General features: G+C 37.2%; 1 pseudogene; it reads right to left on the minus strand.

Annotated features, from left to right (window-relative positions):
• Positions 1–1,080: 1,080 nt before the first annotated feature.
• On the minus strand, positions 1,081–9,517 carry LOC143404137 (ETS-related transcription factor Elf-2 pseudogene; annotated as a pseudogene).
• Positions 9,518–12,316: the final 2,799 nt, after the last annotated feature.

Here is a 12,316-nt window from a genome sequence, read left to right on the forward strand (position 1 = left end):
AACACTAGTTGAGTAGTGTACAAACACAGTAATAATTACCGGTATGCACATAAAATGCATCAAAAATTTGGCATGAACATACTTTATATACAGAATTACGAAAAATGATGTTGTGAATGAATCATTATGATTGTAATGCATTCCACTATTGTCATGTGTGTAAGAAATAAAAAGAAGAAAATAAATAAATCTATAAATATATTTTCATATGGTAAAAAATTGCTACATGTAACAATAAGATCACCCATCCCAACCCCTCTATACTGAAAACTATATATTTTAGTCAGTTTTTATTGTTGTTGCTGCTGCAACTGAAAGACCCAACCAGTCCCAACTAGAACAAATGTAGAGGAGGAAAGGTTTATTTAGGGACTCACAGTTTCAGAGGTCTCAATCCATAAACAGCAGGCTCCATTCCTTGGGGCTTGAAGTAAGGCAGGACATCATGGTGGAAGAGTGTGGCAGGAGGAAACAGTTTACATGATGATCAGAAAGGGGAGAGAGAGAGAGAGAGAGAGAGAGAGAGAGAGAGATTGATTCCACTCACCAGATATCCCAAAGCCACACTCCAATTCCCACCTCCTCCAACCACACCCTACCACTTCAATTATCACTCAATTATTTATCAGGGGATTAATTCACTGATTGGGTTAAGACTCTTACAATCTAATAATTTCTCCTCTGAACCTTCTTGCATTGTCCCACACATTGTCCCACATCCAAACCATAACCCTATATAACCTCTTAAAGATGTTAATTATCCAAGTCTTAGTGTAACTTGACATTATAGTGAGCTGCTTGATGGCTTTCAGTTCTTTTCCTTATTGACAGGTTCAGTTTCTTCCTACTGAAAGAGGCAGTTTTCTGTCAGCATCTAAATGTGTAGTTCATTTCCCACTGATACTTGGGATATGCAATTCACTTCCAGTAAGTTTGTTTTTTTCTTATGTACATTAAAATGGTTTAAAGTCTTCCTTTGATTTTCTTGATGACTTCCCTTGCAAATGCTTATGTCAGTACTACCATTAATAGTCTAAAGTCTACTATTGAAATAGTAAATCTTCTGACCCAATGATGTCATTATGAACTATATTTCTCAAATGCCATTGGTCCTTTGGTCTTTACAGTTACAGGAAGGGCAAGAGCTAAGGGGATGCTGACAACCCCTGACAACAGAGTTGGGTCATTGTCTTATTCCATCTTCCAGTTTTTCTTCTAGCAGCTGCAAAGTTTTCACATCAGGTTCCTGCTTTCTTGCATCTGCTTCTAATTTAACCTCTGTCCCTTTATGATTGCACTAATAACTGGAGGCAGACTCTGACCAGAAGCCTATTGAGCAGGCATTGATAGTCTCACTATTGGAGTGCTATGGCCTATTAAAACAGAAGTAAGTCTTTCACAGCCAGTGGTGTTCCGACAATGTGAATGCTTCCTGATTCAGCCAAATTTGACTTTGTCTGCATTGACACTGCAAGTTATGTAGCTGGGATGATGATAATGTTGGCAGACTGTATGGTGATTTTTGTCTCATTTTCAGCAGAGGCTGGCATCACAGTAGGGATTGTCTGAATGACTACTTTTTGGAAATAATATTGCTTTTGGACTAGTGCTGGTTATTAATAGTGTACCCACATGAACTGACTCAACAGTCTCTGTTGAAATCTTCTGACTCAATGATGTCATTATGATCTATTGCCACATGAACTATCCTGGGAGCTGCTGCTTCTGCCACAGAATTGTGACACTAAAAGACTTGGAGGAGGCATCGTGACCAGGGGAAATTGATATTTACAATTCTAGCCACACCCTTCTCTGCTCTAGAGCAATTTATAGAAGAGATTTTCCCACCATGAACAGAAGTTGATGCTTTCAGGAGATTAGATAGTGACCCTTGTTCTAATTATTTTTCATCGGCACCTGCTGCCAAATCTTTATTGCATTTTTTTTTTTACTTTTGTCATCATCTATGACCACTATGTTTTGGGGCATACCCTTGAGCTAATATAAAAACCTCTCTCCTTCAAACTTTGCAAGAATTTCCCTTTGGTAGTATGATCTTAAAATTTGTCCCATGGTCTCATAGTTCATGTCTAGTTTGTTCTTATGCTTTTCCCCAAAGCCTATAGATAACCTTCAAATCCACAAGCTTGATATGCCCTTTTCTCTCTGAGTCCACTTAATACACCATGGACAAGTATTTTTGTGTTGAAGTAGATCCAAAAAAAAAAAATCGCACCAATAGGTTGTGATTCCTTTTCCTTCTCTGGGTTTCTTCTTGATACCTAGCCCAGAAGACCCACTGAAAATTGAGTTTTTGGCTTACAGCCAACATTTTCTTTTTAACTGGTTCATGGCTCTATGGTGATGTAGGAGAGGTTATCTATTGGTTTAGACTCTTCAGTTGACACCTCCTGTAAGGTTTCTGTAATGACACCTGGCCTCATATCAGCATGTTGATAAATTCTGGAGTTTTTACAGGGAGGGACAAACACTTCCACAGGATTTCTTGAATTCCTCAAGCAAGTAGAGATTCCATACGAAGCAGGACTTCAGCAACTTTAATTGTTTTGTTTGTACAGTGTGCCTTATTGCCAAGAACTTATATTTCTATCACCTGTGTTATATTTTAAATGTTACTTGTCTTCCCAAATCTCATGTGTGACACAATGCAAGAAGATTCAGAGGTGAAATGATTGAGTTATGAGAGCCTTAACGCAATCAATAAATTATTCCCCGATAGGATTAGTTGAGTGGTAACTGAAGGCAGGTAAGTTGTGGCTGGAGGAGGTGGGACTCTGAGGGAGTACCTTTTGGATATATACTTTGTGCCTGGCAAGTGGAGTCTCTCTCTGCTTCCTGGTGTGATGTCTTGAGCTTACTTCCTCCACCACACTATTCTGCCATGATATCCTGCCTCATCTCAAGCCCCAAGTAATGGATCCAGCCTTATATGGACTGAGAACTCTGAAACTGTGAGCCCCCAAGTAAGCTCCCCTCCCCCCGTAGTTGTTCTTGGAATATCTTTTGGTCACAGCAGCAAAAGAGCTGACTAAAGCACGAATTGGAACTGAGAGGGAAATTGTTGCTATGACTAATCTGACCAGGTGGTTAAGAAGTTTTGGGAGCTTTGGAGGGGGGGTTGTGGGAAGAATTTTGGAAATTTTCACAATGCAATCTAGAAAAGCTTTATATTGTTGTAATTGAAGCTTACATGGTCATTTCAGGTTCAAGGGAATAAGAATAAAAATTCCTTTGAGAAGAGATTGGGTGAGCACTCTGCTTGCCCAAGGAATCCTAGGAAGGAGTTTCACCATACTCAGCTACCCAGGTACACAGAGGAGAGAGATGTGGCTATTGCTCAAGATGGCAGCAGACCTTGGTGGCAACCACATGGTGCTGATTCTGCAGGAATGCATGATGCTGAGGTTAGGAAATCATGAAAACTTCCACCAAGATTTCAAAGGAAGAACTGAAAGGCCAGGCAAAGTGCAGCAGCATCAAAGTTCCTGCAGGCAGCCCCTGAGAGAGCACTGCATGGACATGCAAGGAAGAATCCAAACCTGCATTGGTGACCCCCAAGATTAAGAATTGCCAGTATCACAGAATATCTGCTGAGGAAAACTGCAGGAATCAAGCAGAGACAAGCCAACCAAGAAGCCATGTGGGCAGAAACCAGAAAAGCCACAGGGGTGGAGTTATGTAACTCCTTCAAAGAGAATATTATGATGCCATGTGCTCCATATGCTGCATGTGGAGCTACAGGACTTGTTTGTCCATGTTGCTTTTGGTCTTGCTTTGGTCCCATCCCTTCTTTCTATGCCCTCATTTCTCTGAGTGGAAATCTTGACTATATGCTTTTATATATTGAACATATGTAACTTGCTTTTGATTTTTCAGGAGCTCAGATGCAAGTTTGCTTTGAGTCTCAGAGAAAACTGGATTTGAGCTTTTGGACAATGTTTGAACTGTTAAAAACTATAAGAACTCTTAGAAATGTCTTATCTTTAAGTTCATTGATTCTTTCTTCTTAAATCTGACTTTTACTCCTTTAATGAAGTTTAAATTTTAAGTATTATAATTGTAGATTTAGAATTTATTTTTGTTTTTTTTTCCAGAGGTTCTATTTCTTTATTAATATTTGAATTTTGTTCAGGCATCATTTTCTTGACTTTCTAAACCTCTTAAGGTTTTTAAAGTATCTTTAAAACAGTTATTTTAAAGTCATTTTATAGTATTTCCACTATCAGGGTTTGTAGAGAGAGGTTAGGAAAAATTCCTTCTTTTTTTTTTTTTGCATGAGCCATAACTTTGTCTTTCTTATATGTTTTGAGACATTTTTGTCAAAAGCTTGACATTTGAATGTAAAGGAGAAATTTTGGAAATCAGATTCTCTTCCTTCCCATGGTTTGCTTTTTTTTTTTTTTTAGGCTATCTCTGTGCTAAGGACCAGCCAGAAGCGTGGTCTTAATGTGTTACTCAGTTTTCATCACTATAACAAAATACCCAAGACAGACCAGCCAGGCTGCTGCTGCCTTGCCTTTAAGTGGTAGGGTTTCTCAGTCCAGTGGCAGGAGGCAGGCCAGCCAGCTGTGGCTGCCTGTCAGAGGATGCACAAGGATCCAGGACACAGCGTGTGTATATGTGAGTGTGTCTTGGTCTCACGGTGTATGTTTCTGAAAGCAAGTCTGACCCCTCATCTGCTGTAGCTGATCATGGTGTGAGTCAACGTGAAGCAGCAGCTCCAGCCCCAGGATAAACATACCAAGGTCTCTGCATGAAGAACCCATGAAACAGCTGGATCTGCTCATACAGGTTGTTTTAGTCAGCTCTTTCATTATTGCTGTGACCAAAAGTCCTGACCCTAACAATTTTAAGAAGGGAAAGTTTATTTTGGAGCTCATGGTTTCAGTCCATAGGAAAGCCAGATCCATTCCCTGCAGCTTCAGTTGAGGAAGAACATCATGGCAGAGCCATGTGGTGGAAGGTAGTGGTTAAAGACATCACACTTGGAAGCAGACTCTGCTTGTCAAATACAAAATATATACCCCCAAACTACTTCCCCAGGGTCCCACCTCCTCCAGCCACACCCTAAACACCCTAGTCTACCACTCAACTAATCCTATCAGGGGAATAATTCACTGATTGGGTTAAGGCTCTCATAATTCGATCAAGAAAGTGTGGGGGAGGGCCTGTGGCAAGGCAGAACATAATTATAGGAAGGTTTCAAGGTGGAAGAGGCTGCTGCTAATCCATTGGCATCCAAGAAAGAGAGACAGACAGATAAACACCATGGTCAACATGAACCCTGCAGGGACATGGCCCTAGTGATCTACCTTTTCCAACTAGGCCTCACCTCCTAAATTTCCAGGATCTCCCAAGAGCACCACCAGCTGGGAATCAATCTTTCAACATAAGCCTGTGAGGTAACTTTCAGATCCAAAACTAAAATATTCTTCCCCTGGCTCCAAAGATTCATGTATCTCTCAATATAAAATGCATTTAGTTAGTCCAAGTCTATAGTCTCCTCCAACTCAGGCAAATTGTTTTTCTGTGAGCCCCTATTTTAAAAAAAAAGTTACAAATTCTAATATAAAATGTTGGGACAGAGTAAACATTCCCATTTTAAAAGGGAGGGATAGGAAAATAGCAAAGAGGAATGGGACACAACCAAGACTGAAACCCAAACATTAAATCTTGTAGCTCCATGTCCAATATTTGAGTCACATGGTGGTGGGATGTGGGTCCCTTGGGCATCTATTTCTGCTGACTCCAGCCCACTTGTCCATTCTCTTGGGCTAACCCTACAAGTTGCCTGCAGCTTTCCTTAGAAGACATTCTATTTTCCTAGCATGTCCAAATTACTGAGATCTCCAATGCATCTTTGACTTTATTCTCTCAGCATCACGTATCACTGTCTCAGGGGCTGCCCACAGAATTCTCATGTTATTATACCCTACTACACATTTCCTAGTCTCCCAGGTCTTCTTAGAAATCTCAGTTGAGACCCGCACTACTCCATGACTCTTGCATCATTAATGCCTGAAAACACAGCACATGTATGAGGTCAAGTTCTGCCACCAGCATGATTTGTAGCTGTGCCTGTTCAGCCCATGACTGCAGCAGCTGTGAGTGCCTGGACAGCTGAACATGATAAAATTCCCTGAAATTTTCTCTGCCAGATAAACTACTATAACGTATTTAAAGTACACCTTTCCCAAAGTCTCAGGACAAAGACACAAGAAAACAAAATTCTTTGCAATAATGTAACATAGATGAATTTTAATCCAGTTCCTATAAAAATTGATGCACCTAACCAAGAACATCAACATATATGATGCAAAATTAATAGAATTGAGAGAAAAATAGTGCTAGAATAAAATTTGGAGACTTCAATACCCTATTTCTCACTAGTGGATAGAACAACCAGACAAGATAAGTAAAGAAATAGAAGAGTTGGAAAACATGATGAACCAAATAGATCTTAAACACATATACATAATACCCCACCCGATGACAATAGTATACACATATTTCCTCAATTGTATGTTAGACATTTATCATGATAGATCATATTTTATGCCATTAATTAAATATCAATTTATTTGACAATAAATATATTAAATTATCATTTCTTACTACATGATAAAACTAAGTTAGAAAGAAAAAAACTGCAAGAGTCCCAAAATTATGAAAACTAAACAACATATCCCTGAAGTTCGAAGAATCAAAGAAGAAATCTACAAAAAAAATATAAAATGCTTACAGACAAGTGACTATGAAAATAAAATATGGGATAAGTAAAATTACTAAGAGGAGAAAATTTGTAAAAAATAAAAAAGAAAATTTGTAGCTATGTTTACATTAAAAAAATAAGAAGGATATGAATTTGTCAACTTCTTAAGAAACAGTAAAAAGAAGAAAAATATAGCTTTCAAACATAGTAAATAATAAAGGTCACTACAGAGATAAGTAAAATAGAGAATAGGAAAATAAAAGAGAACATAAGTAAAACCAAAATTTCATTTTTAAAAAGACCAACAAAATTGACAAACCTCTAGCTGGAAGGACCAAGCATAAAAAAGAGAAGACTCAAATTACTGAAATCAGGAATGGAAGTAGAACTATTACTATTAATTCTACATAAATACAAAAAAGATTTTAAAAGAATGTATGATAAACTTCACATCAAGAAATTGGACAGCCAGGGTGAAAAGGACAAATTACAAGAAAAATAAAACCTACCATGATAAAATCATAAAGACATAGAAAACACAGAAATATAATCAGTATGTACTAAATCTGTTACTAAAATCTCCCCAGAAAGAAAAGTTCAGGACCAGATGTCTTCTGTGAATTTTACCAATCCTTTAAAGAATAAATAACAACAATCCCTTTCAAACTTTTTTAAGAAATTGAAGGGGAAGAAACATTCCCTAAGTCATTTTATGAGTCTAGCATTATTATCCTTCTACCAAAACCAAAGATGATATAATAAAAGCTCAGATCAATAAACTTGTGAATATTAAGGCAAAAATCCTTAACACAAGAGAGAGCAAATCACATATGGCAGAATGCCAGGATGGCTCAGCATACAGAAATCATCAAATATACAACATTCACAAAATAAAAGAAGACACATGATAGTCTCAATTAATGCAGAAAAATCATTTCATAAAGTTAACACTATTTAAAGGCTTAAAAATTCTAAAAATGCTCATGAAATAGTAGAAGAGATTTGGTGTTTACTCTTAGACGGGATGCTTTCAGGGGGAAAAAAGGAGCAGAAAAATAAGAATGAATTTGTCATTTTAAAGTGGAAAGACTATAAATCTTGAGTAAATTTATTTTTAAAATCCATAAAAACTAAAAATAGAATGAAACTACCCTACCATAATAAAAACCTTCCATTAAAAAACCCACAGCAAATTTTATACTAAATAGTGGAAACCTGAGTGCTTTTCCTCTAACATCAGGAATAAGGCTTCAGATACAATGTCTCATATCTGTATCCCCAGTGACTTGGGAGGCTGAGGCAGGAGGATCACAAGTTCAAGGCCAGCCTTAATAAGTTAGCAAGGTCCTAAGTAATTTAGTGAAACCCTGTCTCAAAATTTAAAAAATACACGGGCTGAGAATATAGCTCAGTGGTAATGCATCCCTGGATTCAATCCCAGTACTGGGGGTGGAGAGGACTAAGACAAGGATGTCTCCCTTTGCCATTTGTATTTAGCCTTATTCTGGAAGTTCTAATCAGTGCTATTAGCAAGGAAAGAAGAGAACATCCAAATTGGAAATGAAAAAGTAATATCTCTGTTCACAGATGGTGTGAATCTAAAGATTCTGCAAACACAAAAAGTTTGATCTAATAAACAAATTCAACAAAGTAGCAGGCCAAGTAAACACACAAAAATCAGAATAATTTCTATACATGAGCAATAAATAATCCAAGAGGAAATAAGAAATGACTTCCATTTAAAATAGCATCAAAGAGAATAAAATATTTAGAAATTACCTTAATGAAGGAGTTAAGAGACTTGTCCAATGAAAACTGCAGAACATTTCTAAAGAAATTAAAGAATACAACAGTAAATGTAAAATACCTCATGTTTATGGATTTGAATGACTTAATATTGTTAAAATATCAATGTTACTCAAAGTAATCTATGAATTTAATGTAATCCCATCAATACTCCAAAACTTTTCTTCAGAAAGTAAAAAAAAAAAAAAAAATGGTAAAATCACATGGAATCAAAAAGGGTGCCTGATACCCCACCATAAAAAAACAAAACAAAAAACCTAAGAATTAAGAAATAAACCCAGAGTTAATCATACTTTCTGACTTCAAAACTTACTACAAAGCTACAGTAATCCAAACAGTGTGGTACCAGCATTAAGACAAATATACAGACCAATGGAATATAAAATCAACAAATAACACCTCACATTTGCTCAAGTGATTTTCAATATGAGAACCATCACTATTCAAAAGGAAAAAGAGGTTTGTTTTTTTTTTAACAAGAAGTGGTGAGGAAAGTGGATATCCATATGCAAAAGAATTAAGTTGATCCTTATCTAATGTGACATGCAAAAATCAAAGTGGGTAAAAAATCTCAATATAAGACCTAAAATATCACCAACCAGATAATTAGACAAAGAAAAGTTTATTTTCTCAGTTATGTAGAAGAAGCACAAAAATCAAGATGTTTGAAGGTTTAGTTTCTTTGAGGTCTCTCTTCTTGGCTTGTAAATGATCATTTCCTCATTGTCTTCACAGGGTCTTTCCTCTATACGTGCACATCCCTAGTTCCTGTGTGCCCAAGTTTCCTTCTTAGAGCCCAGTTAGATTGGATAAGCATCTGCCCTGATAGCACTATTTTCAATTAACCACCCTTTAAATGTTCTACTTTAAACCCTCTGATTACTGGCCCTCGTGTCCTGAGCTGCTTTCTTCTGAATGCTCTTCTGCCATCATGTTCTGCCTCACACTGGGCCCAGAGCTATGAAGTTGGCCAACCATGGTCTAAGGCCTCTGAAACTGCACATCCTACAGGATTCCAAACAGGCAGCACAACTGCTCCAGCCTTGCCTGCCTAGCGTTTGAGTACAGATGATCCTTAGAAAATCAGAACTGCGCATTTTCTGAATTCTCAGTCTGGGCCACGAACATTTATCTGCCTGCAGGCTTCTAGAGAAAAGCTCAGGGCTGGGAAATCTCTTAGGGCAATGCGGCATATACACAAGAAGAAGAAAAAACTAAGTATGAGATGTCTGGAATTTACTGGTAATTCATGGGTGAAAAAACGTTTACCTTTTTAAATATTTTTACTTCCTCTTTTTCTTACCCGAATTTCTTTTTTTTCTTTTTTTTTATTATTGGTTGTTCAAAACCTTACATAGCTCTTGACATATCATATTTCATACATTTGATTCAAGTGGGTTATGAACTCCCATCTTTACCTCGTATACAGATTGCAGAATCACATCGGTTACACATCCACTTTTTTGCATACTGCCATACTAGTGTCTGATGTGTTCTGCTGCCTTTCCTATCCTCTACTATCCCCCCTCCCCTCCCCTCCCCTCCCATATTCTCTCTCTACCCCATCTACTGTGATTCATTTCTCCTCCTTGTTTTTTTCCCCTTTCCCCTCACTTCCTCTTATATGTAATTTTGTATAACAATGAGGGTCTCTTTCCATTTCCATGCAATTTCCCTTCTCTCTCCCTTCCCCTCCCACCTTTAGTCCCTGTTTAATGTTAATCTTCTTCTCATGCTCTTCCTCCCTGCTCTGTTCTTAGTTGTTCTCCTTATATCAAAGAAGACATTTGGCATTTGTTTTTTAGGGATTGGCTAGCTTCACTTAGCATAATCTGCTCTAATGCCATCCATTTCCCTGCAAATTCCATGATTTTGTCATTTTTTAGTGCAGAGTAATATTCCATTGTGTATAAATGCCACATTTTTTTATCCATTCATCTATTGAAGGGCATCTGGGTTGGTTCCACGGTCTAGCTATTGTGAATTGTGCTGCTATGAACATCGATGTAGCAGTATCCCTATAGTATGCTCTTTTAAGGTCTTTAGGGAATAGTCCAAGAAAGGGAATAGCTGGGTCAAATGGTGGTTTCATTCCCAGCTTTCTAAGGAATCTCCATACGGCTTTCCAAATTGGCTGCACCAATTTGCAGTTCCACCAGCAATGTTCAAGTGTACCCTTTTCCCCACATCCTCGCCAGCACTTGTTGTTTGACTTCATAATGGCTGCCAATCTTACTGGAGTAAGATGGTATCTTAGAGTTACCTGCATTTCTTAATGGCTTGAATCTTCAATTAATAAATGGACAAATGAATTAAACAGATACTTCTCAAAAGAAGAAATACAAATGGCTAACCATATATATATATATATATATATATATATATATATATATATATATATATATCTCATTAGTGATTAGGGAAATGCAAATCAAAACCATATTAAGATTTTATCTTGAACCAGTCAGAATGGTAGTCATCAAGAATACAAACAAAAATAAATTCTGAAAAGACTACAGAGAAAAAGGAGCACTTTAACACTGTTGATGACATTGTAAATTAGTACAATCCCTGTGGAAATCAGTATGGACATTCTTCAAAAAACTAGGCATGAAATCATCATATGACCTAGTTACACCACTCCTTGTTATTTTTCCAAAAAAAATTAATGTCACTGTACTAGAGCAATACATGCATGCCCATATTTATAGCAGCACAATCCACAATAGTCAAACTATGGAACCACCTAAATGTCCATCAATGGATGCAAGTATAAAGAAAATATAGCATATATACACAATGTAGTCTTTTTATTCAGCCATAAATCAGAATGAAATTATGTCATTTGCAGGAAATTGGGTGGAATTTGAGAACATTATGTTTAAGGGAAATAAGCCAAGCTCAGAAGGTCAAGGGTCACATGTTTTCTCTCATATGTGGAAGTTAGAGAGTTAAAAAGAAAAGAAAGAATGGGGGTGGGGGCGGGTCATGAAAATCAAAGGAAGATCAGAAGCAGAGTGGAAAGGGAACAGGGGTGGAATGGGAGAGAAAGGGAGGAAGAATTGGGGAATGATATCAGCTAAATTATATTATTATATTGTGTGCATGTGTGAATATGTAACCACAAATTTCACCATCATGTGTAGCTATAAGGCACCAATAAAAATGTGGAAAAATAGAAATGAGTAAAATTTAAAAATTAAAAAACAAATATTTTCATTTCCTTCTTTTCCTTAATTGCTTTTCCTAATGACTTGATTGCTCACATAATACTAATAAAATAAAATTATATTTAAAAATAAATAAGTGTCCTATTTCCAAATACAGTCACATTCTGAGTTTGGGGGGATTGAGGATTCAACATATGAGTCTTTGAAGGACAAAATTAATCCATAAAAAGTCAGTTAGGGAATGGTAAGCAGTAGATGAAATCTAGAACCAGTTCAAGGTACGAATCTAAAAGGAGCACCCCCCCCCTCATTTTCCAGTATTAGGATCTTAGAGGAGTAGACCCCCTGTGTAAGTTTGTTCCCAAAGGTACATGTGGTGATATTTGGAAGTGGTAAGAAGTGGAGTCTAATGACTTAAGTCTTTAGGTTACTAAGGGCATGCCCTTGAAGGGAATTATGAAATCATGGTTCTCTCTTTAGTCTCCTTTGTTTCTGGGTTATGAGGTCAGGGGTCTTGCTCTGCCACATGTTCCACCATTCTGTGTGCTGCCTCTCCACAGACCTCAAAGCAATCAATCATGGACTGAAATCGCCCAAACTGTGGACC

Source organism: Callospermophilus lateralis, chromosome 7, assembly GCF_048772815.1.
Source record: "Callospermophilus lateralis isolate mCalLat2 chromosome 7, mCalLat2.hap1, whole genome shotgun sequence".
NCBI classification, from domain to species: domain Eukaryota; kingdom Metazoa; phylum Chordata; class Mammalia; order Rodentia; family Sciuridae; genus Callospermophilus; species Callospermophilus lateralis.